General features: G+C 45.4%; 1 long non-coding RNA gene and 1 pseudogene across 1 annotated transcript in view; one reads left to right on the top strand and one right to left on the bottom strand.

Moving 5' to 3' along the window:
• LOC110349724 (uncharacterized) overlaps positions 1-23,981 on the top strand; it is a 537,013-nt gene that overhangs the window by 163,916 nt on the left and 349,116 nt on the right. The window lies entirely within an intron of this gene.
• On the bottom strand, positions 10,363-12,535 carry LOC101715345 (ETS domain-containing protein Elk-1 pseudogene; annotated as a pseudogene).

Genomic DNA, 23,981 nt, shown 5'->3' with positions numbered 1-23,981 from the left:
TCATTCTGTTGCACAGACTTTCGATGGAGTTTTTAATCTCTTGGAAGTCTGTTTGTATCTGTTTTATGGATTCCATTTGTTTCCTATGTTGGGATTCCATCATGTTCCTCAGATCCTCTATTTTTTTATTTGTGTCCTCTCTAGATTTATTAATCATGTCTTGCACCATGAGTAAAATCTTTGCTGTTATCTGAGTAATTATTTCTGATTTCATTTTTCCCAGATCCTCTTTTGTTGCCAGTTCAGAGAGTCCAGGTGGTTGAGTATCACAGTGTTCCATCTCATTTCCCTTTGGGGTTGCTGTAGGTGATCCAGAAGTCTGTTTTTGAGACTTGTTTATGTGTCTTCTCATTTCCACGGGAGGGGGTGCTTCTGGCGCCCACATGGCTCACCTTCTCTGCCCTAGGAGCTTGGGATGGCAGTGGGGGAGCTTCCTTCCAGGTGCTGGGACCAGCTCAGCTTCTCTGCCCTAGGACCCTAGGATGGAGGCAGGGAGCTTCCTTCCAGGTGCTGGGACTGGCTCACCTTCTCTGCCCTAGGAGCCTGGGATGGAGGCGGGGAGCTTCCTTCCAGGTTCTGGGACCAGCTGAGCTTTTCTGCCCTAGGAGCCTGGGATCAGCAGAGTGAATCTTTACTGCTAGCTCATTGAGCAAAACCAGGGAGACTTCTGCCATATACTCAACAACAAGCAACTAAAAGTCTCCATTAGATATTTCTTTCTCTTTTTCTTTTTTGTGTTTTTGAGACAAGGTTTCTCTATATAGCCCAGGCTGGCCTTGGCCATAGCTGGCACCTCATTAGGTATTTTTGTTTTCTCCCAGTTCCCCTCACTTTCCACCCAGGGCTCAAACTCTTTGGTTGCTCTTTTCCTTCTACCTTGCATACTTAATTCTGATTTTCCTATAATTTTCGAATTCTTTACATATTCATCATGCCAGGTAATTTTCACTGTGACTGAACTCATAGCCAAGCTTATAGACTTGAACCATTGGAATGCTCACAAAAGAAAAGACTGTCATATATTGGAAACTAACTTCCTAAGAAGACAGAGCTGCACTATTTTTTTATTGCTTGGATTCTCATTTCTTAACCCATGTGGCAAACCAACAGATTGCTTCTTGGTAAATATAGGACTGTCCTTGAGAGGAAGTCTTATTCCAGCTGCTAAAGGAGGTTTTCTCTCTCTCATTATACCACAAATTGGAAAGCCCAACTAGTCATTAGAATGTTGCTCAGTTTTCAGAGAATCAGTGAGATTCATTGGATGGCTCTGAGGGAGACTTCAGGCTGAGAAAAGGGCAGGCTGGCACTTGAGTGAGTGGCTGTAATGATGGTGTTGGTGGCCAGATTCATGGATGGGTAAGCCCTAATCACCTCTTCCTTCCCAGCCCTCCTCCTGGGCTCCACTCAGGGCCAGCCCCTCTCTAGTGGATCTGTCATTATAACTTGCTAGTACTGCAACACTTTCCCAAAGTGTGTGCATCTGTATTTTGTTTCTTTCATTTTGTATCCTAGTCCATGGCTTCTTGATGGCACAGAGAGCGGTATCTGCAGCTTGAGGCTGAGAGGCTGGAACGTGACATCCATCTTGTAGGATGTACTTGGAGAAGGAAAGATTTCTTCTCTTCACCCATTGCAAGGATCCTGTTGAGGCTCCTGTGCCAGAAGTTAGATTAACAAGAGGAAAGGACACAACATTATTTAACATAAGCTTTATAGGACACCAGGAGCCTTTGGAAATGAACAACCAAAGAAATGGGGAAACGTGTATGTTTTTGTGCTTAGGTTGAGGGGGAGGTGACAGTCATAGGACAAAGGGGGTGTAAGAGGATGGTAACATTCCAGGGACTTAGCAAGGCCTGTTTGTTCAGATTCTCCCCTACCCTGGTATCTCCCAAGATAAGGGCATTCCTTTCCTCTGGGTATAGGGAGGCATCTCTCCCATGAGTGTTTTAGGACCTGCTTCAAGGCAGAGATGTGGGGTGGGGGAATAGAAGAGTAGTGACCTTCTTGCTTCTGCTGTTTTCTTAAATGTCAAGGCACCTTAGTTTGGGGTAGCATGTCCTGAGCCCTATCACACTGTTGAGAAAGCATTCTTGGCATCTCTAACCTACTCCTAGACTCATTATAGCTATTAGAGCTGGCAGAAACCTGCACACCATCAGTCCTCATCTTACTGGGTATGAAACTGAGGCTCAGAAGAATGAACTATTTGTTCACAGAGTTGGTGTTGGAGCCAGGACTCCATCCTAGGTCTTCAGTTGCTTTGTTTCTACCTCATCTCCTGCCTTCCTATCAGTGTTATTTGTGGTTGTTTTTTTCTCCAGCATCTCTTCAATTAGACCATCAGCTTCTTGAAAACTGGAACTGTGTCTATAGGATCGAGCTAGGATCCTGAGGGCTCCCAGACATGTCATTCATCCATTTCAACAGGTGTTTTTAGAGTGTTATATTGTTATCACAATAGAGTGTTATATTGTGCATATATGTATGAGTACTGGAAGTAGAAGATGGAAAAGGCACACTGTCTGTTTTTAAGACACCATCCGTGAGAGTTTTATAATAAATGCACAAAGAAAGTGCCTATATGTACAAGAGAAGGAGAGATGGATTGTATCCAGGAGCTCTGGAAACTTCATAGAGAAGATAGGATTAGGGGTGAGCCTTATGGAGGGAAAATTTCACTGGGTAGCAGGAGGAAGAAGAATTTCACTGTTAGTAGCAGCTTGAACAGACCCTGAGAGGCAAGAGACCAGAGGGTATGCTGAGGAATGGCCATGGGTTGTTGTGGTGAATGTGTATGAGCTGCAGACGGGATGTCTGAGGGCGAGAAGGAAAGCGAGGTGAGGGCTCTGAGCATAAGCCTTTGAGCTTGCCTCTGATGTCCCCATAATACATTCTTCTTCCATCTGTTGGAGACAAAACAGGCCAAGAGCAGGCACTCAATGAATGTTTGCAGAATAAATTAAAATTATGGTATTCAGAGTCACTATATTGTTAAAGAGCATGGACATTGGAGCCAGAATGACTAGATCTAAATCCTAGCTTTCTAAAATTTCCAAAGGCCTTTATTAAAATATATATGTAATTAAGATGCCAATGGTGGGATATTCGTCATTGACTCAGTAGGAAGAATTCAGTCAGGTAACATTGCACAGAGGAGATGGGTTTATAATGACAAGTCAAATGGCAGTATTGGGCCCGAGAGTATGGCTCAGTGATAGAGTGCTTGCCTAGCATGCAGGAAGCCCTGAGTTTGACCTGCAGCACCATCACCAAAAACAAAAAAGTGGGGCCTCCGGGCCCAGATCATTGGCTAAGAGCAGGGTATAGAAAACTAGCACAGCTGAGATGTTAAGTTGTTTGTTGTTGGCTTTTTAAATCTCTGAATTTAACATTTGTAGTTTGAACTACTCCCAAACGGTTCTAGAATGACAATGGCATGAAGTACTTTGTAATTTACTGAGGCATACAGTTCTAAAATAATTGCACACAAATGCATTAATCAGATGAATGGTAAGATATTACAAATAAAAATGGAAGCATGAACTCGAGTCTTACTTACACCAGGGTACCTGGGCCTTCAGGCACCAACAAGCCCCTCTCAGTCACTCAGCTTTCATCAGCTTCTCAATTAGACTTTTTTCTCTCCTGCTCTTTCTGCACTGTATCTCTTGTGATAGAAACTCAATTTCTTCATGAAAAATGGTCTAGGAGGTTCTTAGAGAAACAACTGATTCTATGTCTGGCGCAGGAAGTGTACAAGATGACTGGGAATGTCTTATAGCTCTAGCAAGTAAGGGAATGCTTTAAAAAAAAATCTTCGAAGTCCCACAACACTGGGGGCATTTCAGAGAGACACAGGGCCCAGTCAGAAGAGCTCCAAATGGCAAAGTTGCAACAATGTGAGCTATTTTATGAAAGAGTAGTACTGGGTTATAGAATAGTACTGGGGTATAGAATAAATATCTGGGTCCATGCCTATGTAAGTAAGTGACTGAATAAAGTAATACATTGAAAGAAGGAACAAATCTATGTGGAAAATTTCTGAATAATTTATATAGATATTTGGGTCTTCAAGCAATGGGAGGTAACTCCTCCCTCAAGTGTGCGCTGCTCACAGACACTGCTTTCCGAAGAGTACAGTATGGAAGAGTGGCAAAAAGAGTAAGTTCACAGTGCACTTGTCAGATGCAGCCTGTCAACTGCCGCCTTACTAGGTGATTGAGGTCAACTTCAACAGTGCTACATCATGTTGAGAGTCCAGCCTTGATCTGATCTGTTGAAAATTGTACCTGTGATCTTCTTCCCCTAAACTCATAACCCCAGTCTAGTTATGAGGAAATCAGTAGGCAAATCCCCAAAGAAGGATATCTTCATAATACCTGACCAGTCCTCCTCAAATATGCTAAGGTCATCAAAAATGAGGAAAGTCTGATAAACTGTCATTAGCCAACAATGACCCAAAGTGACATACAGTGAAATGTAATGTGGTTTCCTGAATGGGATCCTGGAACAGAAAAAGGAAATTTGATAAAAACTAGATCTGAATAAAAGTATGGACTTTAGTTAATAATGATGGAAGGAAATCTGAATAAAGTATGGACTTCAGTTAATAATCATATATCAATATTGGTTCTTTTAATTGTAACAAATGTGCCCTACTAGTGAAAGATATGAATAGTAGGGGAAATGGACTATGGGGAGTAGAGGATGGATGGAACTATTTGTACTATTTCCTTAATTTTTATATAAATAAAAGTCTTCTAAAAGATAAAGTCTATTCATCTTTTAAAAAGAATAGGAAGAAAAAGAAAAAGGCCTAGGAAAGAAATGTAGTTTCTAGGGCTGCTTATGGAGCAAAGAGGTCTAATAAATATAGTTCTTAGGCAGACAGAAGTTTCATGGAAGAGATTGAATGTGGGAATTCATAAAGATCTGGGAATATATCTTTTTTTCAATGCCAGAGTATTCAAAAAGTTACCTGCTCAGTAATTTTGACTTGAGTGAGTTAATATTTACTACTTAGTATTGCTGGCTTTCATCATGGGTATCACTTTTTCTCTACTGGTCTTGTCCACACATGCCTTTCCTCTAATTTGTTGTACTGAAGGGAAGAAAATCTTCCCCTGTACCCTTCTATGTTCTGCAACGTAGACCTGCAAAATTAAACTGGCAAAAGACCAATTAGCAAGAGAACAGATAGATTTTTATTCATTTAAGTACACAAGAATTCACAGAAAATGATTTCAAAGAGGTTGTTAAAACTTAGAGCTTTATAAGATCTTAATAGGGGAATGGGAGGGTGAGAAGAGGCACTTATGGGAAAACAAATGGCTTTTAGGAAAGATAAATTGGCCTTTAGGAGAATAGACGGGAGATATGATGGTCCTAAAATAGTGTCCATTTCCTTGATTTCTTATCCTGGTACTGTCCTGGACTTCTGTCTGGTAATAGGAGTCAGTGTTTGCTGATTGTGAAACTCCTGCGGAGGGGTTTTATGGCAGTTGCATTCTTTTGGGAGGATCTGCTTTTAGGCAGATAAGGAGAGTTTAGGCAGTCCTTTATTCTGGATTAGCAGAAGCTGGTTCCTCAAACAACCTGTGCTCACCATGGTCAGGGAGATCCCACTTACAGCTTCAGCTGTGTTACCAGAAGGAATGGCAAGGCAGGAGGAAATGAGCTTAGAATTGGACATTTAGTTTAAGTCACATCTTTTCAGGGTGGAGGCTCGATTAGAATGGAGGGGGATTGCAACACAGGGACCCAGGAGCAGTGGGGTGAGGATTTTGAGGTGAGGAGTTGAGAACTTTTAGGGCCTGGCCTGTCTATTTTCCACTGGAGAGTCAACGTGTCCTTCAGGAAGTCCCTGTAATGAGCAGCCAGGACAGTTGCCACTAACTTCTGCAGAAACAGTAAAGCCATACTGATGAAGAGTAGAGTAGGGAAGTCATGTTGATGTCGGATGTTAGATGGGGCTCACGGAGGTGGGACAGAGTAATGTTAGTCCTCAGTGTCCAAAGCTGTGTGTAGACGTAGATGGTTTTAGTTCTTAGAGTTCACAGAAACACTAAAAAATGAGCAAAAAAAGGGATTCATGCTGCCATATTCCTACATTCCCTTATTAATCATCTGTCATGGTTGCCCTTGCATATTCTGAGTTCAGATCGAGCCATTCCTTTCAATGGCAGGATCATTGCAAAACTCTCAGACCCAGCTTGCTTTGTAGCCTGGGATCCCATCTTCTGATGGCTTCCTTGGGGCATCACTGGCAAAGGGACATGCTGAGGCCATTACTTCCACTGTCTTATCTTTATTTTTAAGCACAACAAATAACTGTCCCTTGATAATGATGGAGACTTTTGCAAGGAGAAGAAAGTTCAGTGTAGTCACATTTTCCAAGTCAGCTTATGCTTGGCCTGGACCAGATCTGCTTCCCCACCGTGAGGGCTGTTGAAGCTGGCAGGTTCCCTCTGCAGATTTGAGAGCCGAGGAAGAAGACACTAGAGGACTCTGAGACTCAGATGCTGGTGGCCACTTGGCCAATACCATCATAGCCAAGTGGCAGGTTGAAAAATCAGCTGACATGTCATTTTGAAGACACACCCTCCCAAAGGTGGACCTCCCAGGAGGTTGAAATCAATTAGCTTCCTCTGATGCAGAAGGCAGGGGCTGAGCAAGAGTTTAAATTTATTTTTCTTTAATATACATGGAGTGTGTTTTTCTTACGGCTGCTCTCTGGTCATTCTGGTGTGTGTTTTAGCCAGTCTGGATGTCATCTCCACCCCAATCCTGCCCATGCAGCCAAGGATGTGCACCCAGAGTTTTCCAAAAAGTTCAAAACCGACCGTTTAATCTAGCCACCAGGTCCCAAATGACTTCAGCACACAAGCCCTCCCCACTCTTGCTTCCCAATCTTCCTGTTCTCCTTCCCCTTCCCCTACTAGCAACTTTAAACCTCCCTTCTGCCCCTGTTTTATTTTTTAAACCAAGGGACACAATATCTCTCTCCAAAGCAGGATTTGCAAGGGCTGTAGGAGCAGCTGACAAAGAGAACAAGTAATTTCTTAGCCTTTCAGCTCCACACTGCCTCTGTGTTTTGTGAGTGGCTGGTGCACCTGCTGTGATAAGGGGGTGGGGCTCTTCTCTCGCAATTTGAAAAGAGGGCGAGCTCTGAGCCCCTCTCCCTCTTCTTCCTTTTAAGTGAATGTTAATAATTTTAAGAAGGAGGTGGGGTGGGCGGGGGAGACAAGTTCTCTGGATGGATTCTTTAGCCTGATGCGATGCGGACAGAGCCTACCTTGCTGGCTTTATCTGAGGCTTCGCTGGCTGGGCTCAGTGAGATAGGCAGGATGGAAGTTGGCTGCGAAATGGGGCCTTCCTGTCCTAGCTCTCTGAGGGCTGTTTTGGTTTACTTGTTCCCAGGTTCTCTAAGCTTCTTTGTTTGGCCCTGGCTGGTAAAGAGCCGGAGGCTTTGGTAAAAAGAAGCTTCTTCCAGCCAAACAAAGTTTGGCAAAAGGAGAATAAAAGGCTTCCCTTTTTCCTAGGGTGGGTAGGTGGGAGGACATGCACGTGGCCTTTCTGGTTTTCTTTTCTTTTTAAAAGTCTATTAATCTCATGCTGGCAGAAGGTGTTGGCCTGACAGGCTGAGTCTCTTGTCCTGGACAAGAGGCTGCCCCCCCCTCCACCCCGCCCCCGGTCACACATGAGGCAGATGAGAGAGCCACCTTGAGGGGAGAAGGGGTCCAATACTTTGCCCAGCGAGCTTGGGAACTTCCCTTCTGCCTCTCTGTCCTCCCTGCCTGAGTTTAGGCAAGGTTGTAGTCCCAGAGGCTTCTGGGAGCCTGAAGTTACAGTGAAGGGCCTGCATCTTGCAGTACCATCTGTGGGGATCCTGAGGTGGGCAGCCCTTGGCTCTTCTTGCACTGAGTGCCCTGTGACTGTCCTGCATTGTTATTTCCTGTGAAGGGGCCCAGGACATGCCACCCCAAAAATGTGGTATTTTAGCATAAGAATTATTTGGAGCTGAAGGCATTCAAGTTGCTGAAATCCCTTATGGGTCTAAAAGCCTAGCTTCTCAAAAGAACTTAATTATCATAAATTCCCTCCTGGAGAGCAACTGTGTAATCTCTGTGTCTCCAAGTCACCCAAACAGAGCATGCCAGGAGACCATCCTGTCTGTGATCTCTTCTCCAAAGCCCAGTTATCTTCCCTAACAACCCCTTGTTTATGTGCCAGGGGCTCCCCTCCCCTGCCTTCTCCTGCTTTCAGGTACACTGACCCCCAATTCTAACCACCTCTTTGAGTGCTCTGGTGTGGAAGCAGGATGTACAAGTTTACAAACTGCTGTTTGTTTTTCCTCTCATTAATCTGTCTTTTCACTCTCATTTATAGGCCCTGACCAAAGGACCTAGGAGGGTAGAGGGAAAGAGGCTTTCCTCCCCTCTACTGTTTCCTCTTTGGCAGTTGGGAAGTCTTTGAGGACACCAGCCAGCACCCAGCATGGCTCTAGATCCTAGTAGGCCTGCCAAGAAGCTCTGGTGACTGGGTGATTGCATTTAAGGGCAAGTGTTCTAGTCAATTTTTGTATTAATTACACAAGGGTTCAGATGGGTTTTGGGGTTGTGTGAAGGGCATTTCCATGTGCAGGTCTTGAGTTGTCCATTCTAGATGGGGTGTGTGTGGGAACGTTGTTTGCCTAGTCAATATGTTAGCAATTTATCCAGACACACCTCATCCTGTGGTTCTAGGTGTGCCTCCTTTAATCCACCTCTCCTTGGCCTAGGTCTCAGTGGGCCAACGGGCCTATCAGGACTTTTCCTTATCTAATGTTGGGCACAGGTAATTGTAAGGTTTGAGGTTTCCCATGTGTGGGCCATTCAGTTACTTCTGAGAGGCTGTGTGTGATTTGAATCTTACTCCTGGTCTGCTGTTGGTTCTGCCACTACCCTAGCCATGCCCAGAAGGTCTGCTTTTATCCTTTGCCAACAATGTTTCCTATGGTTTGTCCTGCCCAACTGTTTGCCACCCCAACTCCTTGATAATGCCTGCTTTCTTAAAAAATGGGTCTTCAATAAGGCTTTCTACCTACCCTGCCCAACTGATATGTAATCACTTGATGTATTATCAAAGAATTTACAGCTGTAAGAGATTGGGGAGCATCTTTTTTTTTGGTACTGGGAAGTATTGCTTCCTTTTCAATTTCATTGAAGAGTTTAAACAGTAGTGGCAGCAGTTCCTCTCTAAATGTCTTGTAGAATTCAGCAGTGAAGCCATCAGGACCCGGGCTTTTCTTAGTTGGTAAGTTTTTAATTGCGTTTTCAATTTCATTGATTGATATTGGGTTGCTTAGAATTTTTAGGTCTTCTTTGTTCAGCTTTGGTAATTCATACACATCTAGGAATCTGTCCATTTCATCTGTGTTTTCCATCTTATTGGCATATAGGTTCTTGTAGTAGGTATTGATGATCTGCTGGATTTCTGCTGGGTCCATTGTAATTTCATCTTTTTCATTCCTAATTGCATGGATTTGGGCCTTTTCTTTCCTTTTCCTGATAAGGTTGGCTAAGGGTTTGTCAATTTTGTTGATTCTTTTGAAGAACCAACTCTTGGCTTCATTGATTTTTGGTATTGTTCTCTTAGTCTCCATTGTATTGATTTCTGCTCTGATCTTTATAATTTCCTCCCTTGTATGAGCTTTGGGGTTATCCTGCTCTTCTTTTTCTAGAAGCTTGAGGTTTAGCATCAGGTTGTTTAATTGGGCTCGCACGGTTTTCCTAATATGTGTATTCACTGCTAGAAATTTCCCTCATAAGACTGCTTTCATTGTGTCCCATAGATTCCGATATGTTGTATTGTCATTGTCATTTAATTGAAGGAACTGTCTGATTTCTTCTTTTTTGTTTTCACCTTTAAAAATATATATTTACAGGAACAATTCCCCATTCTCTGGGACTCTTTAGAAAAAAAGGTCCATTTGGGGGAAATAAAACAAACATTGGAGATGAGCTCAGCATTGTCTCCGAAATCACCAACCCCCAGGTCCCCAGCCCGGGCTGGTGCTGACAGGAGGTGAGCTCAGGAGTCTTTCAACCCACCCTTTCTAGCCTGGAATTGAGACAAGACAGGTTTTATGTCCCCCATTCCTCCCTCCCAACTCCAGGGACACTTAAAGGGTCCTTTGTACCCGCCTGCAGGAAATTGGGGGGCTGGGAGGGAGGGAGCTAAAAATACATGTTTGATATCAAAAATAAACACTTAGGGGCAGCAGGAAGAGTCCCCCCAAATCCCTTCCTTCCCACCCACCCACCCCATCAGATATAGGAAGAGATACCTCCCTCTCCTTTTTTGAAAAGCCCCATTTAAAAATAGATTATACTATCAAAATGGCAGGGGGTGGGAGACAGGAAGACCTGGAGTATTGGCTGGAGGGGTCCCCCAGACAGGGACCACCTCCCAAGAAAACCCTCCATTGGGAGGTAACAGGCAGGACCCTAGGAAGTTTGGCAGACAAAGGAATGGCTTCTCAGCGAGGAGAAGAACAAAAGGGGTGTTGATCTCTGGCCAAAATGTTAGTTGATAAAAGGACAAGGTGTCTGAGAGAGAGGTTGGAGAGGTGGCAATTCAACTTCCAAGGGTGCAATTAATTCCTCCTTGGCCAGGACTCCCAAACTATGAAACCATACAAATTTTTCCTGGATCCTTGGGTATGGCCAGGCATAACAAAACAAAACAAACTAGCTCTTCTACCCACACCCCAAAATGTAGACAGGGCTCCCTCATCTCCCCAAGGGCAGGCCAAGAAATAAATAAAGAAAGGTCTTTCTCAAGCCAGACCCTGATTGTCTTGCCTTGGGGAAAAAAGTGGGGAGATGGGGGAGATGTCTTAACTACCCCCCTAAAAGGGTTGGGCCAGGTTCCTCCCAGTGGCCTTCAAAAAATAAATAAATAAGCCATCCCTACTACTGAAGTAGGAGATGTGTAAGGGTGGCCACTGGGGGACTGACGAAGAAGAGAGAAACAGTGTGTTTTCCATGGACGAGTTAGTAAAAGAGATCATTCTTCCCAGGAATCCCACCCCACCACAACCAGAGCACAAGTCTGTCAGATGAGCTATGGTTCTCCTTGAGATGGCTGGCTAGAGAGAAGTCCAGCGGCATGGATGGAGTGACCCTGGAAGGGGCAGTGGTGGTGGTAGTCATGGCTTCTGGGGCCCTGGTGAGAGCACCACGGGGATCGAGAGGCCATCCACGCTGATGGAAGGGATGTGCACATGGGCGCTGCCACTGGACGGAAACTGGAAGGAGAGTTTGGCTGGGCTATGGGGTGCGATGGGACTCAGGGTGCTCCAGAAGTGAATGCTGGGGGCAGCGAGCTGGGCGTCAGCAGCACCAGGGTCAGTGTATGTGTAGGTAGCAGGGATGGCATCAGTGCTGGCCCTGGTGCCTGCAAACCAGAGCCAGTTCCTGATCCTGGAGTCCGTTTGGGTCCTGGTCCACCCAGCAGGCTCAGGCTGAGTGGAAGCCCCAGGTCCCGGGGCTTCCGACTTTTCTGTGGCTGAGTGATCTCAGGGGTGGAGGCCGCATGGCCACCCACTTGTGCTGTAGTCTCCATAACAGAGGGCAGCCGGGCCGGCACACCCTCCTCAGGAGGGACTTCTGGCTCAGCCTTGGCAGATTCTGGCACAAACCCCGCTTCCCTAGCAGGTTCTAACTCTTCCTTGGGCCCTTCCACCTTCACTTCTGGGGGAAGTGACCGGCCCAAACCTGGCTCCACATTCAGCTCTTCCGATTTCAGGTTTGGAACCTCAGGTGGAGTCAGGATGACTTGCAGAGGCAGGCTGGCCTCTTCTGCCTCCAGGCAGGCCTCCAACGGGTTTGGACTGGTGCTCCTGCTCCCTGAGGGGGGCACTGCTGTTCCTGCAGGGGTGGTCCTGGGGAGCACCGAGGCAGGCTGAGGATGAGGGGGTGGCTGTGGCTGTGGCTGCAGGGACTGGATGGTGAAGGTGGAATAGAGGCCTAAGCGCATGTATTCATTTCGGCTGCTGCGTGCCAAACCTCCTGGGCCTGCCATTCCTGTACCCTTGGGTGTGCCTGGCTTTCTGGAGGCACTGCCCCCAGGGGCTGTGTGTACAGCAGCAGGGGCCACATTTGCCACACTAGAGGTTACAGACACCTCAGGCTGCGGTGGGCAGTCCTCTGTGGAGCACCGTGCAACCTCAGGGTAGGACACAAACTTGTAGATGAACTTCTGGCCACTCACCTTGCGGATGATATTCTTGTCATAGTAGTACCGCAAAGCTCGGCTGAGCTTGTCATAATTCACGTTGGTCTTGTTCTTGCGCAGTCCCCACAGCCGGGCCACCTCCTCTGCATCCACCAGTTTGAACTCACCACCATCCTGCGAGGTCCATGAGATGATGTGCCCACTGCCTTGCTCTCTCAACAGCTGCAGCAGAAACTGCCACAGTGTCACAGATGGGTCCATCGCGGGGGGAGCGCTCACACCATCCCAGGGGTACCTGTGAGTAGTGCGGTGGCAGCTTTGGCAGCTCCAGGGGGCGGAGGCTCCATATGAGGCCCCACCCACCCCCAGGCCCGGTTTCTGAGGTGGTGGCAGCGGTGGCGGTGCTGGTGGCAGTGGCGGTGCTGGTGGCTGCGGCTGCAGCAACACCTAGAAGCCCTGATTTCTTCTTTAATTTCCTCTGTGACCCATTGGTTATTCAGAAGTGTGTTGTTCAATTTCCACATGTTTATGAAATTTTTGCAGATTCTTTTGCTATTGATCTCCAATTTCATTGCACTATGGTCTAATAATATACAGGGGATAACTTCAATTCCTTTGCACTTACTTAAACATGTTCTATGTGTGAGTATGTGGTCTATTTTGGAGAATGACCCATGTGCAGCTGAGAAGAATGTGTATTCTGATTTTGTGAGGTGGAAGACTCTGTAAACATCTGTTAAGTTCATTTGTTCAAGAGTTTGATTGAGTTCTAGTATTTTGTTGCTCACTTTTTGTCTAGTTGATCTATCTATTTGTGACAGTGGGGTATTGAGGTCCCCAACTACAATTGTATTAGTGCTTATATGATCTTTCATGTCTGTTAGTATTTGTTTTATGCAGTTGGGTGCACTAGTATTTGGTGCATAGATATTTATGATTGTTATCTCTTCCTCTTGGGTTGTACAAGGATGTAGTGTCCTTCTTTATCTCTCTTAATCAGTGTTGGTTTGAAATCCACTTGATCTGCAAAGAGGATAGCTACTCCTGCTTTTTTTCAGGTTCCTGTCACATGGAGTATTGTTTTCCACCCTTTAACTTTCAGTCTATGAGTTTCTTTTTGAATTAAGTGTGTTTCTTGTATGCAGCATATTGTTGGATCTTGCTTCTTGACCCATTCTGCCAGTCTATTTCTTTTGATTGGTGAATTGAGACCATTAACATTGACAGTTATAACTGATATGTATTGAGTTATCATTGTCATGACTTTTTCTTTTTTTGAATTCTCCCCCTTTTGAGTTTAATTTCTTGATGTGCCCAATGAATTCATTTTGCTGGGCTTCCTGGGGTTGTGATCCTCATTGTCTTTTCCTAGGATATTGTCTAAAATTTTTTGGAGTGCTGGTTTGGTATTCACAAAGTTCCTAAGGTGCTCTTTGTCATGAAAGTAACTTATTTCTCCACCAGTTCTGAAAGATAGTTTTGCAGGGTACATCAATCTGGGTTGGAAGCTGTTTTCCTTTAGGGCTTGAAATACGTCACTCCAAGCTCTTCTTGCCTTAGGAGTTTGTGTTGAGAAGTCTGCTGTGATTCTGATGGGCTTTCCTTTGTATGTGATTTGTTTCTTTTCTCTCACTGCTTGTAGAATTTTGTTGTTCTGTTGGGTTTCTGGAATCTTAACTATTATATGCCTGTGTGTAGATCTTTATTTTTTATCAAGGCTTTTTGGAGTCCTATATGCCTCACTTATCTGTATGTCAAGTTCTTTTCCCCTGCTTGGGAAGTTTTCTGCCAGCACTTCTGTGAACAGTTTTTTTTATGTCATCTGCACTCTCTCTTGTTTCTTCATTGACTCTGATCAGTCTTCTCTTATTCTTCTTTGCATCGTCTAGCAGCTGCTGGATTGATTTCTCATAGTGCCTTAGTATTTTTAAGAGATTTTTTCTTTTCCTGGTCACTAATTGCAATCTTATCTTCTATATCTGAAATTCTGTCCTCACATTGGCTCATTCTGCTGTGTAAACTTTCAGTGGAGTTCTTAATCTCCTGGAAATCTGTTTGCACCTGTTTCATGGGTCCCATTTGTTTCCTATGTAGGGATTCCATCATGTTCCTCAGCTCCTCTATTTTTTTAATCTATGTCCTCTCTAGATGTGTTAATCATGTCTTGCACTATGGGCACAATTTCTGCTGTTATCTGACAAATTATTTCTGATTTCATTTTTTCCAGATCCTTTTTCATTGCCCGTTCAGGGAGTCCAGGTAGTTGAGTATCAGAGTGTTCCATCTTGTTTCCCTTTGGTGTTGCTGAAGGTGATCTGGAAGTCTGGTTTTGAGGCCTGTTTGGGGCGGGGGGGCTCCTGTTGGCTCACCTTCTTGGTGCTGGGAGTAGTGCTGTGGTGGCCCAGAAGCCTCCTCCTTTGCACTGGGAGCAGTGCTATGGCCCTCTTCCTCTTTATTATCATCATTATCATCCTTTCTTTTTTTTTTTTTTTTGGTACTGGGGATTGTACTCGGGACCTTGTGCTTGTGAGGCAGGCACTGGAACCACTGAGCTAAATCCCCGGACCTGTCATCCATTTTTTTGTAAGCAAAGAGGGAGCAAGTCCTGTAGGCTTCCAGCCCTTAGTATCTTGCTGATATCTGTAACATTTTCCCTTTTTGTTTTCCATTTCTTTTCCCTCTCTTCGACTCTCCTCTCTCTTCTCCTTGTCATCCCCTCTCCTCCCCTCTCCCTTTCTCCTGATACTGGAGGTTGAACCTAGAACCTTCACACTGAGCAACATTCCTATCCAGTCTGTCTGTCTGTCTGTCTGTTTGTATGTATGTATGTATGTATTTATTTATTTATAAATGATAGGGTCTCTCTAAGTCACTAAATTTTCCAGGCTGAGCTCAAAACTGTGATCTTCTTGTCTCAGCCTCCCAGAGTGCTGGGATCACAGGCGTGTGCCACCACACCCAGCAGAGAACACGTTTTTTGCAAAAGACTGGAGATGAGATTGTGAGACCTGTGGGGGAAGGAGGCCCCGAATTGCTCCTAGGACTGGCAGGTGTATAGGTCACGAACTGACACCATGTCCTAAGTGTGTCCAAGATGGGGACTCTGGCCTGGTGTAGCACAACAGAGGTGGAGGCTCTGGTTCAGATTGGTCCCTGATTTGTGTCTAGGTGTCCCTCAAAGCCTGATGCAGTCATAGGTGGGGCTTTTTCAGAGGCTGACTCTAGGTGTGTGACTGACTCATGGTGCAATACTAGAATTAAGGGTGGTAGTAATAAGGGTGGGTGATTACTAAATCCACTGATTGGTTTGGCACTGCCCTAATCCTGGTAGCCTAGATACAATATAAGGGACAGCAAGAAGCTTGTCTTGTCTCTTGTTTGTTTTGCTACCTTCTACCTGCCATGAACTGTTCCTTCTCTGTGATGCCTGTCTGCCATGCCATCTTGCCTTGGAGGCAGCTGATTATGGACTGAAATCTCTACAAACTGAGCTAAATAACCTTTTTCCTCTTTTTTATGGGTGTCTGGTATTTTGTCTCAGCAATGAGAGAAAAGTAACTAAGGGACTCACCTTTCTTTTCCAGTTGCATTGTCCTTGTGCCCATCCAAGGCTTTTTTTCTCAGGGGACATACCCCACTGGGAGCATCTTGGTTTCATGTCAGTTGTTCTTTTCTTCACCACCAGGCTCTGTGGTTAGGAGGTTTCCTTTCTTAAGGAGATGAGTTCTTATTTGTGAAGCTGTTAGTTCTGCAGCCCGTGCCCACTCCTCTTTTATTTGGCTCAGAAGGCTGGAATGAGCAGAGGGACAGTGTAAGACCGAGGGCCTTACCAAACGCTCCCAGGAGCTGACTGTAGCGAAGAAAACCCGGGAAGGAACACACCGGACAAGTTGGAAAATAAAACAGACCTTTATTAGTCTGGCCAGACGGCACTCCCAAAGCAAAATAGCTTAGAGAGGCAACTGACTCAGAGTCCGAGGCTGTTCTTATAGGGGGTTGAGGGGGAAGTTAACATATAGAATTAAAGAGAAGGGGACAAAGGTTAGTGGTCGACTGTCACGTATTGATGGTCAGCAGACATTTGCAGCTTGTTCTATAGATTGTGGTGTCCGGAACATCAGTTCCGGGCAAACAAGGAGTTGAGTAGTTTACTTTGGGACTTTAGGTCTGTTACAGATTTTTATCTAGTGTCCCAAAACTAACAAGCATCTTTATCCATTAACTCACATTTAATCACAATGGGGCTGGAGAAAAGGAACAAAGGTTTTGGAGTCCCACAACAAGAGCACAGCAGGCCAGGAATGCTCTCCCCTTGCCTGGCCCTTGTTCACCTTTCCTTGGCTCCTCCCCTTGGGTGGAGGGTGCATCCTGCTGTGTCTCAGGTGCAGCATACCTGTGCCGCCAGATCCTCTATCCTGGTAAAACTGGGCCAGGCCCCATTTTACTCCCCTCTGCCCCTGGGGTTGAGCCTGGCCCATTGTCATCACCCATGAAGGTCCTCATATCCTTGCCACCTGAGCCATGTGGCATTTTAGCTGTTCTCACATTTATTTGGTAAATATGGGCAGCCTTTGGCAGTGAAGACCCAGGTGGAACAAGGGTCTAAATTCAATCTCCAGCACAGAACAAAACAAAAAGACAGAGGTGGAGACTGCACAGTTTATCCCCCACAGCCTCCCAGCCAGGTTGTAAGCCAAGTCTTGGACCAAACATTTATTTGGAAGTCCTGTAGGCTGCTGAGATGACATTCTTGTTCTCAGGCACATAGACAAGTGCTCTGTTTCTTAGGTTCATTCTGCCTTTTTCTGGTTTGTTTTCGTTATGTTAGACAGTCACGCTATGTAGCTCAAGGTGGTGTTGAACTTGTGATCCTCCTGCCTCAGCCTCCCAAGTGCTGGGATTATAGGAGTCGATCACCATACCCAGGCATAGGTTCATTCTGAAGTGATATAGTGAACTGTGTCTTTGGGACATGTGACAGTCTTCCCAGGCATAGAATGGCACAGGCCTAAGCAGAGTTGAAGGCATACCATGTTGCTTCTAAAATATTACCATTAAAGGCCATAGGATTCTTTATGCCGTATTCATGTCAGGGTGGATAGTACCTAAGCAGTTTTTCTCTCAATAAAATATTGCATACTAACCACTTCACTAAAAGAGAAACAAAATTTCATGTTAATCACAAACCCTCAGGTGTTGTTGTTTGATGCACTCTTCTCACATTTGATAGATTTGTGATTAGTAAAGATCAAATGGTAACTAATAGCCTGCAGGTCATAGATTATAATCAACACACAGATACACACACACACACACACACACACACACACACACACACACCACTATTAATGCTGAAGTATTTCAGAGCACATCATTACCACACAGGCAATGTCAGATGTTTGGAACTGCACAGTGCTGTCCATAGGGACAATTGTCCATGTTTTGGCCACAGGTCCCTTCACTTTGTATCGTGTGTGTGGTACTGTGGATTGTCTCTAGCCCTTTTTATTTTGAGACAGTCTCACCAAGTTGTGAAAATATCCAGGCTGAGCTCTGGATTTGCAATCCTTCCTTTTCAGCCTCAACGAGTGCTAGGGTTACAGGCCTGCACCACCAGGACTGTGGCTCTTGTATCTTCACAGAGGATTGCTAAGGTCACTATGCCAGCATGCTAGTAACTACTAGGCTCTTCACATAAGTTTCTCTTTAAAATTTTTTTTTTAAAATTAAAAAAATGTCCAAAGGATCTTGTGATTACTTTCAGAGTCTGGATTTTCACTGGGAATCCAGATCAAGTGGGCTCTCCTCGTCTGCTCTGCAGGAGCCTCTGTCCTCCCTGAGCTCGCTGTATGGTGCCTTGTCCATTTCCCTTTGTTTCCTTATCTGTAAAATGGGAACAGTAAGCTCACATTTTGGCTTTCTTTTTTCCCCTGAGGAGTTCAGGAGAAAATGTGTGTTAAATTGCCTTGGCAGTGGTAAAAAGCCATTCCAATATGGCTATTTTTGTTATTACGAGGAAGGTCCAAATAAAAGCCATGCATTCAGGGAACTGCCTCTTCCTTGGGTTGGACAACTAAATCACCTGTTCCTGTCACAATCAAGGAGTGATTTCAGTCCTGCCTTCCCTTCAGCGGTGTTGAGCGAGGTCAGAGAAAGCAATCAGAAAGAGAACACGTTCTGGTTCAGAAGAAAATCTCTGTTCTGCTTTGGACATCTATATGTAGTTCCAAGGTTTAATAGACAGTACCATGAAGCAGAGAGAGAAGATTATTTATGAACACTAGTGCTGAAGATACGGATAGTTGGTTTGTCAAAAGTAAGGCTACATCTGTGCAGTTAAGTCTGCAAGTTGTACTAATTTGGCTTAACCAAAACCAATGTGTCGTCTCTTCTCCTGCCTTCATATATTTCTGCCCACACTCCTTGGCTTAAGAAACTTACATTTGTCTACACATGAACTAGGGTCTCTCTTATTGAATCAGTTCTCATAAGCAGCAGACAAGAGTGAATTGGGAAGAGATGGAACACACTCTATTTCTTTTAGACCAATGCTTATTTTCTTGGCAGGCCGATGCTTTTTTCTCACTTTTTGACATAATCCTAATGGTCCCATTACAATACATTTAGCCCTTTCTCTCTCCTCCATCTGCCAGCACTCTGTGTCATTTTGCAAACGGCAGGCAGGTTTTAAGTTCCGAAAAGTGAAGAACAGGCTAAATACATACTGGAACAGGATCATATATCTCCAGCTGCATTTTCAAAAATATCCACTCCTCCCCATTTTATTGTAGAGCGTTTGTTTGCAGCTGGGTGGGGAGAGACTGGGATTATGTGATACCGGGCAGGATTTTCCAAGGAGACTGAGGAATTTCTTTCATTGGAGTGCTATATTGTGACTGTTATTTTTGGAAATTCTGATTTGGCCTTGTTTAGATGATTCCCAACATTCCTTCCATTTCTTTGAGTGGGCGATTTTTTGTGGCTGTATCTCGGGTTCAAGTTCATAAATAAATGTGAATGTGCCTGAGCCTTATACAGACTTTCTGCCAACAGAAGAAGCTAGAGAGAGGAGTTGGTTGCATACACAGGGTAAATATAGCTTATGTATAGTGAACAGGAACTGTATTTTCTCAGCCCCTTTCTCACTCTCTGCCTAATGGTAGGCAGCAGCAGCAGGCAGGGGAGGAAAGGGCAGCGTGCTATGGGGCCTCTTACATTCCCTTCTCCATCACCGAGATTGAGCGGCACACAGTCCCTTCCTGGAAATGACGTGAGGCTGCCTGCCATAGCTGGTCCGAAGGAGCTTTCTCTCAGGGTGGGAGGGCTGCACTGTGTGGTTTAGGAGCCCAGAGGTAGCAGACTGTGGTGAGTTTTGCACGCTGCTGGGTGAAGCAGGTAACTTCAAGGGCACAGGAATTGAGTCCATTTTCTGGTTAAGGGATTTGGGGGTTTAGAACACCCATGTAGTCAGGCTACTATGCAGAGCTGGGGGAGAAATCTGGAGAGGTGGCTACAGCTCAGAGGAGGGTTGGTAGAGCCCCCTGCAGCTGCTGTGACCGGACTCAGTGGAGGAGGTGAGCACGGTGCCCTCCCCGTCTCAGGGTAGTTGCTTAGGTATACATCTAAGGCTCTGGATGCCTAGAAAGCACTCAACACCAGGTTTTCTCAGGCTTGCCAGACCAGGTTGAACAATCCCTAGCTTGAAAATTCAAAATCCAAAATCGAAAATGTTCCAAAACCTGAAACATTCTGCGAGTTGACATAACTCCACAAGTGAGAATTCCACACCTGAACCTTATGTGACAGGTTGTAGTCAAAATGCAGGCATGCTAAAAATAATGTAAAAATTACCTTCAGGCTATATGTATAAAGTGTGTATGAAACATAAATGAAGTTCATGTTTAGACTTGAACTCTACCCCCAAGATATCTCCATGTATATGCAGATACTGCACCCCATCTGAAATTTGAAATGCTACTGGTCCCCAAGCATTCTGGATAAGGGTTACACCTGTACTGTTGTCATTAGGGCCACATAATTCATTGTGCTGGGGACTGCCCTGTACATTTTAGGGTGTTTAGCAGCATCTCTGGCTTCTCTCCCCCCACGTTGCTGGTAGCAGCTCCCATCCCACTTCGACAACTACAAATATCTCCAAAATTGCCCCCACCTGAGAAGCACCATGGTTGCAGAAAACAATACACAGTGTTCCCTTTCCCCACCTCTACTTCCAAACCTAGAGGTACCACTGGGAAAGAGAGCAGGTATCAGATAATATGTTTTTAATATTTGAATACCACACGTCTTTATTAGATTGACGCTTACAAAGTTGTCATTCATTTTGAATGTCAACATGGTTGTATAATGGCAATTTTGTATGCTCAACTTAACGCTAACCTATGAAATCAAATTTGTGCAACCGCGGTCAAAAGGGGCCTCGGGGCAGAGTCATGCCCTGTGTTGTTCACTGACACCCTAAAAAGCATCCTCTGCAAGGGATTGCATTACCTGAGGTGGTCGGATGGGGATGGAGGAAAGAGAGCTGGAGAATGGGCTAGGATGAGCTTGAAAGCAGAGCCCAAACCCCTGGGGGCCAGGGTTAGCTTTTTATGTCCCTGGCTGTGGGAGAGGAAGAATGCAGTCCCGCTCTGAAGGATTCTTCAGAGGTGAAGGGAAGAGGGGAAGCAGACTGTGAGATACACAGACTGGATGAAGAATGGGCCTGCGGGCAGGAGGTTGCCCTGGGAGTCTCTAGCACAGATGCCGGAGCTTGCCCCACTCACTTTTTGACTTACAGGGCAGAGGTAAGGTACAGCTAGGACTCGGGGCAGTATGGGATTTCCCCCAGGGACTTGGGACACAACCTGTGTTCAGTGTGCTTTAAGAGGGAAGAGAGAAGCAGTGACTGAGCCTGCCCCGGGTGACCTTCCCCACCTGGCTGGCCTCTGAGAAGCCTGCCCATCTGGCTTGGTCTAGGTTTTCCCCTTTTGAGAAGTTCTGTGGGCATCTTATCTCACCCATGGCACTGACCCCTTTGGGCATCGGCTCTTTGCTTTCATATTTTCTTAAACATAGCAATCATGGTACCACCATGGCAAGCTTCCCAAAAGATGTGGGTTCTTGGTCCTTTTCCCTTATGTTTTTATCCCTGTCTCTCATTTATATCCTAATGTGTCCTTCTGAAAACTGGTGCACTAAAACCTGTTTTGGTTAAAAAAAAAACATTGCTGTTTGCAGTTTGATCAGATAGGAGTCCTATTCAAGGCAGAAGGGGAGAAAGAGAGGGCAATGGGAGCCTGGGAGGCTGAGACAGATGAGGGCTGGGCCCAGATAACTGTAGAAGGAATGCGATGATTCATGCGAACAGAGTGAATGCCGGGATGGAAATCTTGTGAGTTCACAGATGCTTATCTCTGTGGCTCCATTGCATGGATGAAGCAATCCAGGCGCAGTGCGACCACTTGACTCTCCACATCACAGTTCCAGTACTGGACTCAAGTCTTTTACAGCCTAAATCCAGGTCCTTTTCCCTGTTTTTCCCATCTGTATAACCAAGGGTCACGAGCTTCCAGGGTTCAGGAGTTTTAGGTCCCACACCAAAGAAAGGGCTGCTTCTTTCTTCTGCTTTTGCTTTCCTTTCATAACTCTTAGTTGGATGCAGTGCATTCAGTCGGCAGTGGGCCATGCTGTGCAGTGTCTCCTTGGGTGAGTGACCCAGGAGTAGCTGCCTCCCCGTCAGGTGCTCACCAATGAGGCTGGGCTCATTTGCCAACCAGGAAATGTGGACCCGATACAATTTTCTTAGGGTGGCAAGCCCTGACTCTGACGCAACAAACAAACATCTACATCCATTTAGGTGGGAGGGAAGAAGCAAAACATAGAACAAAGATACAGAGAGGGTGGTTCCTCCTGACTCATTACATGCTATGAGTGGTTCCTTACCACCCACTTTGTATTCAGGTCAGTTGATTTGGCTTCTGGTCAGGAAGAAGGTGGTCTATGCACCTCCACTGGCCCAGAGGCAGATTTACCAGGAAGCTAGTGAAATGTAAGTTTTGAGGCCCTTCATAGGCTCTTTCAAGTCTTCACTGTTAATTTGTATTTATAATTTTGTATATGCTTTGCATTAAAAATGCTAAATAAACTTTAGGTTTTGCAAAATGTGGGATCACCTCTGTGTGTCTCTGTAGTCAGAAACCACAGCACTCAGCAAGCCAGTGTCTCACAAATTTTCACTAAACCAGGTCGGGCAAAGCCAGAATTGAGTCCAGACTGGAAGGTCCTCACACCAGTCACTGGGTTGGGATTTAATGTTGCCTCATGCCCATGTGTACCATTCCCCTGACCCCGTGTGTGTGCATTAGAGTGACCAGCCTGCTGGCCTATTTACAGGGGAGGAGGTTCCTCCTCCCACCACCTCTGTGGTGGCTCTAAGTGGACACTCTTCTTCTGTGCTTCCTGCCTTGCAAGTGTTGACCAGGGTCACTCGCAGGGCTGTTAAAAGCTGCTGTGCCTCGCCCGGGCAGCAAACAAGGCTATTCCTGGCCCATCCATCAGCCTGGCTGGACAAGTGCTTTGGGACCAGCCTGGGTGAAAGATGGGAAGTGAGCATGGGTGTGGCCCTGAGTCACCCAACCTCCAGACCAAATGTGTCCAGAGGCCCTGGTGTGCCCAAAGCAGGCGGCCACAAGACTTGTGTGAGGAAGATCAGTTTTCCCGTGTTGTCATGGGGTGGTGGCCATGAGTACTGTTTTTGTCTCTCTCATTCATTCTTTGACTGCTAATTGATTGTCTGCTCAGGACTGGACAAAAGCCTGGGTTGTTGTTGACAGTTCTGTTTCAATAGCTAACCTCTGGTGTTGATGGATGTCAAAAAGATTGGTTCTAGAGAAGACACTTTTTTGTTTTCATTCTTTAGGTGCTTAAAATCCAGCTGAAAGCTTTAGCTTTTTTCATAGATAAATGCTATCTGATCCAAACAGTTTTGACGAACGAACAAACAAACAGAATAACACACGATCCCTATTTTTTTATTTGTTTGTTCTGTTTTTTGAAACAGGTCTTGCTAAATTGTCCAGGCTGGCCTCAATCTTGCAACCCTCCTGCCTCAGCCTCCTGTGTAGCTGGGATTACAAGTATATACCCAGCTAATTTTCCTAGTTTTGTAAGTGGAGAACCACCATCTTCCATTGGTCACTCTGTTCTTGAGAAAGCAGCATTGAAAACCCAAACTTTCTGTCTCCATCAACTTTTAGGCACCAGCCACTTGGTAGATCAAGGCAATGGAGCGTGTTCCAGGCAAACATCTCCAGTAGCTGGACCGCCAGTGTCTGCTATGCTCCTGACCTCTGTTTGGGGGAAGCGCAGCAGAGGGAGACAGATGGAGATGGGCTACAGGTGAGCTCATATTCCCACCTCTAAGCCTCTGTCCGCTCTGAGAACTGGCGCTGGGATGTCTGAGCATTGGCCCTGGGACAGCTTACAAGCTGTCCTTTTAAAGCTGGTGCCTGGGCATAGGAGGAGGCATTGGTTGGGTACAAGGTGGAAGGTGGTGAATGAGTAATGCTTTCTACCTAAGCTTTTCAAATGTCTATAGAGGCTATTGTAAAAGGATATATTTTTATAATTAAAGGTATATAATTTATAGTAGGTGTTGTCCTTATATGTTTTTCCCATCAAAGGAAATTAAAATACAATAATCATGAGGTCCTGGGAACATTATTTGACCTAAGAGGAATCCTTGTGGATGAAGAGTT

The sequence above is a fragment of the Heterocephalus glaber genome, unplaced genomic scaffold (genome assembly GCF_053883595.1).
Source record: "Heterocephalus glaber isolate CG9 unplaced genomic scaffold, H.glaber_assembly_v1.0 deba00001472, whole genome shotgun sequence".
NCBI lineage: Eukaryota > Metazoa > Chordata > Mammalia > Rodentia > Bathyergidae > Heterocephalus > Heterocephalus glaber.
The sequence above is the reverse complement of the archived record's forward strand: the minus strand, read 5'-3'. Positions and strand labels throughout refer to the sequence as shown.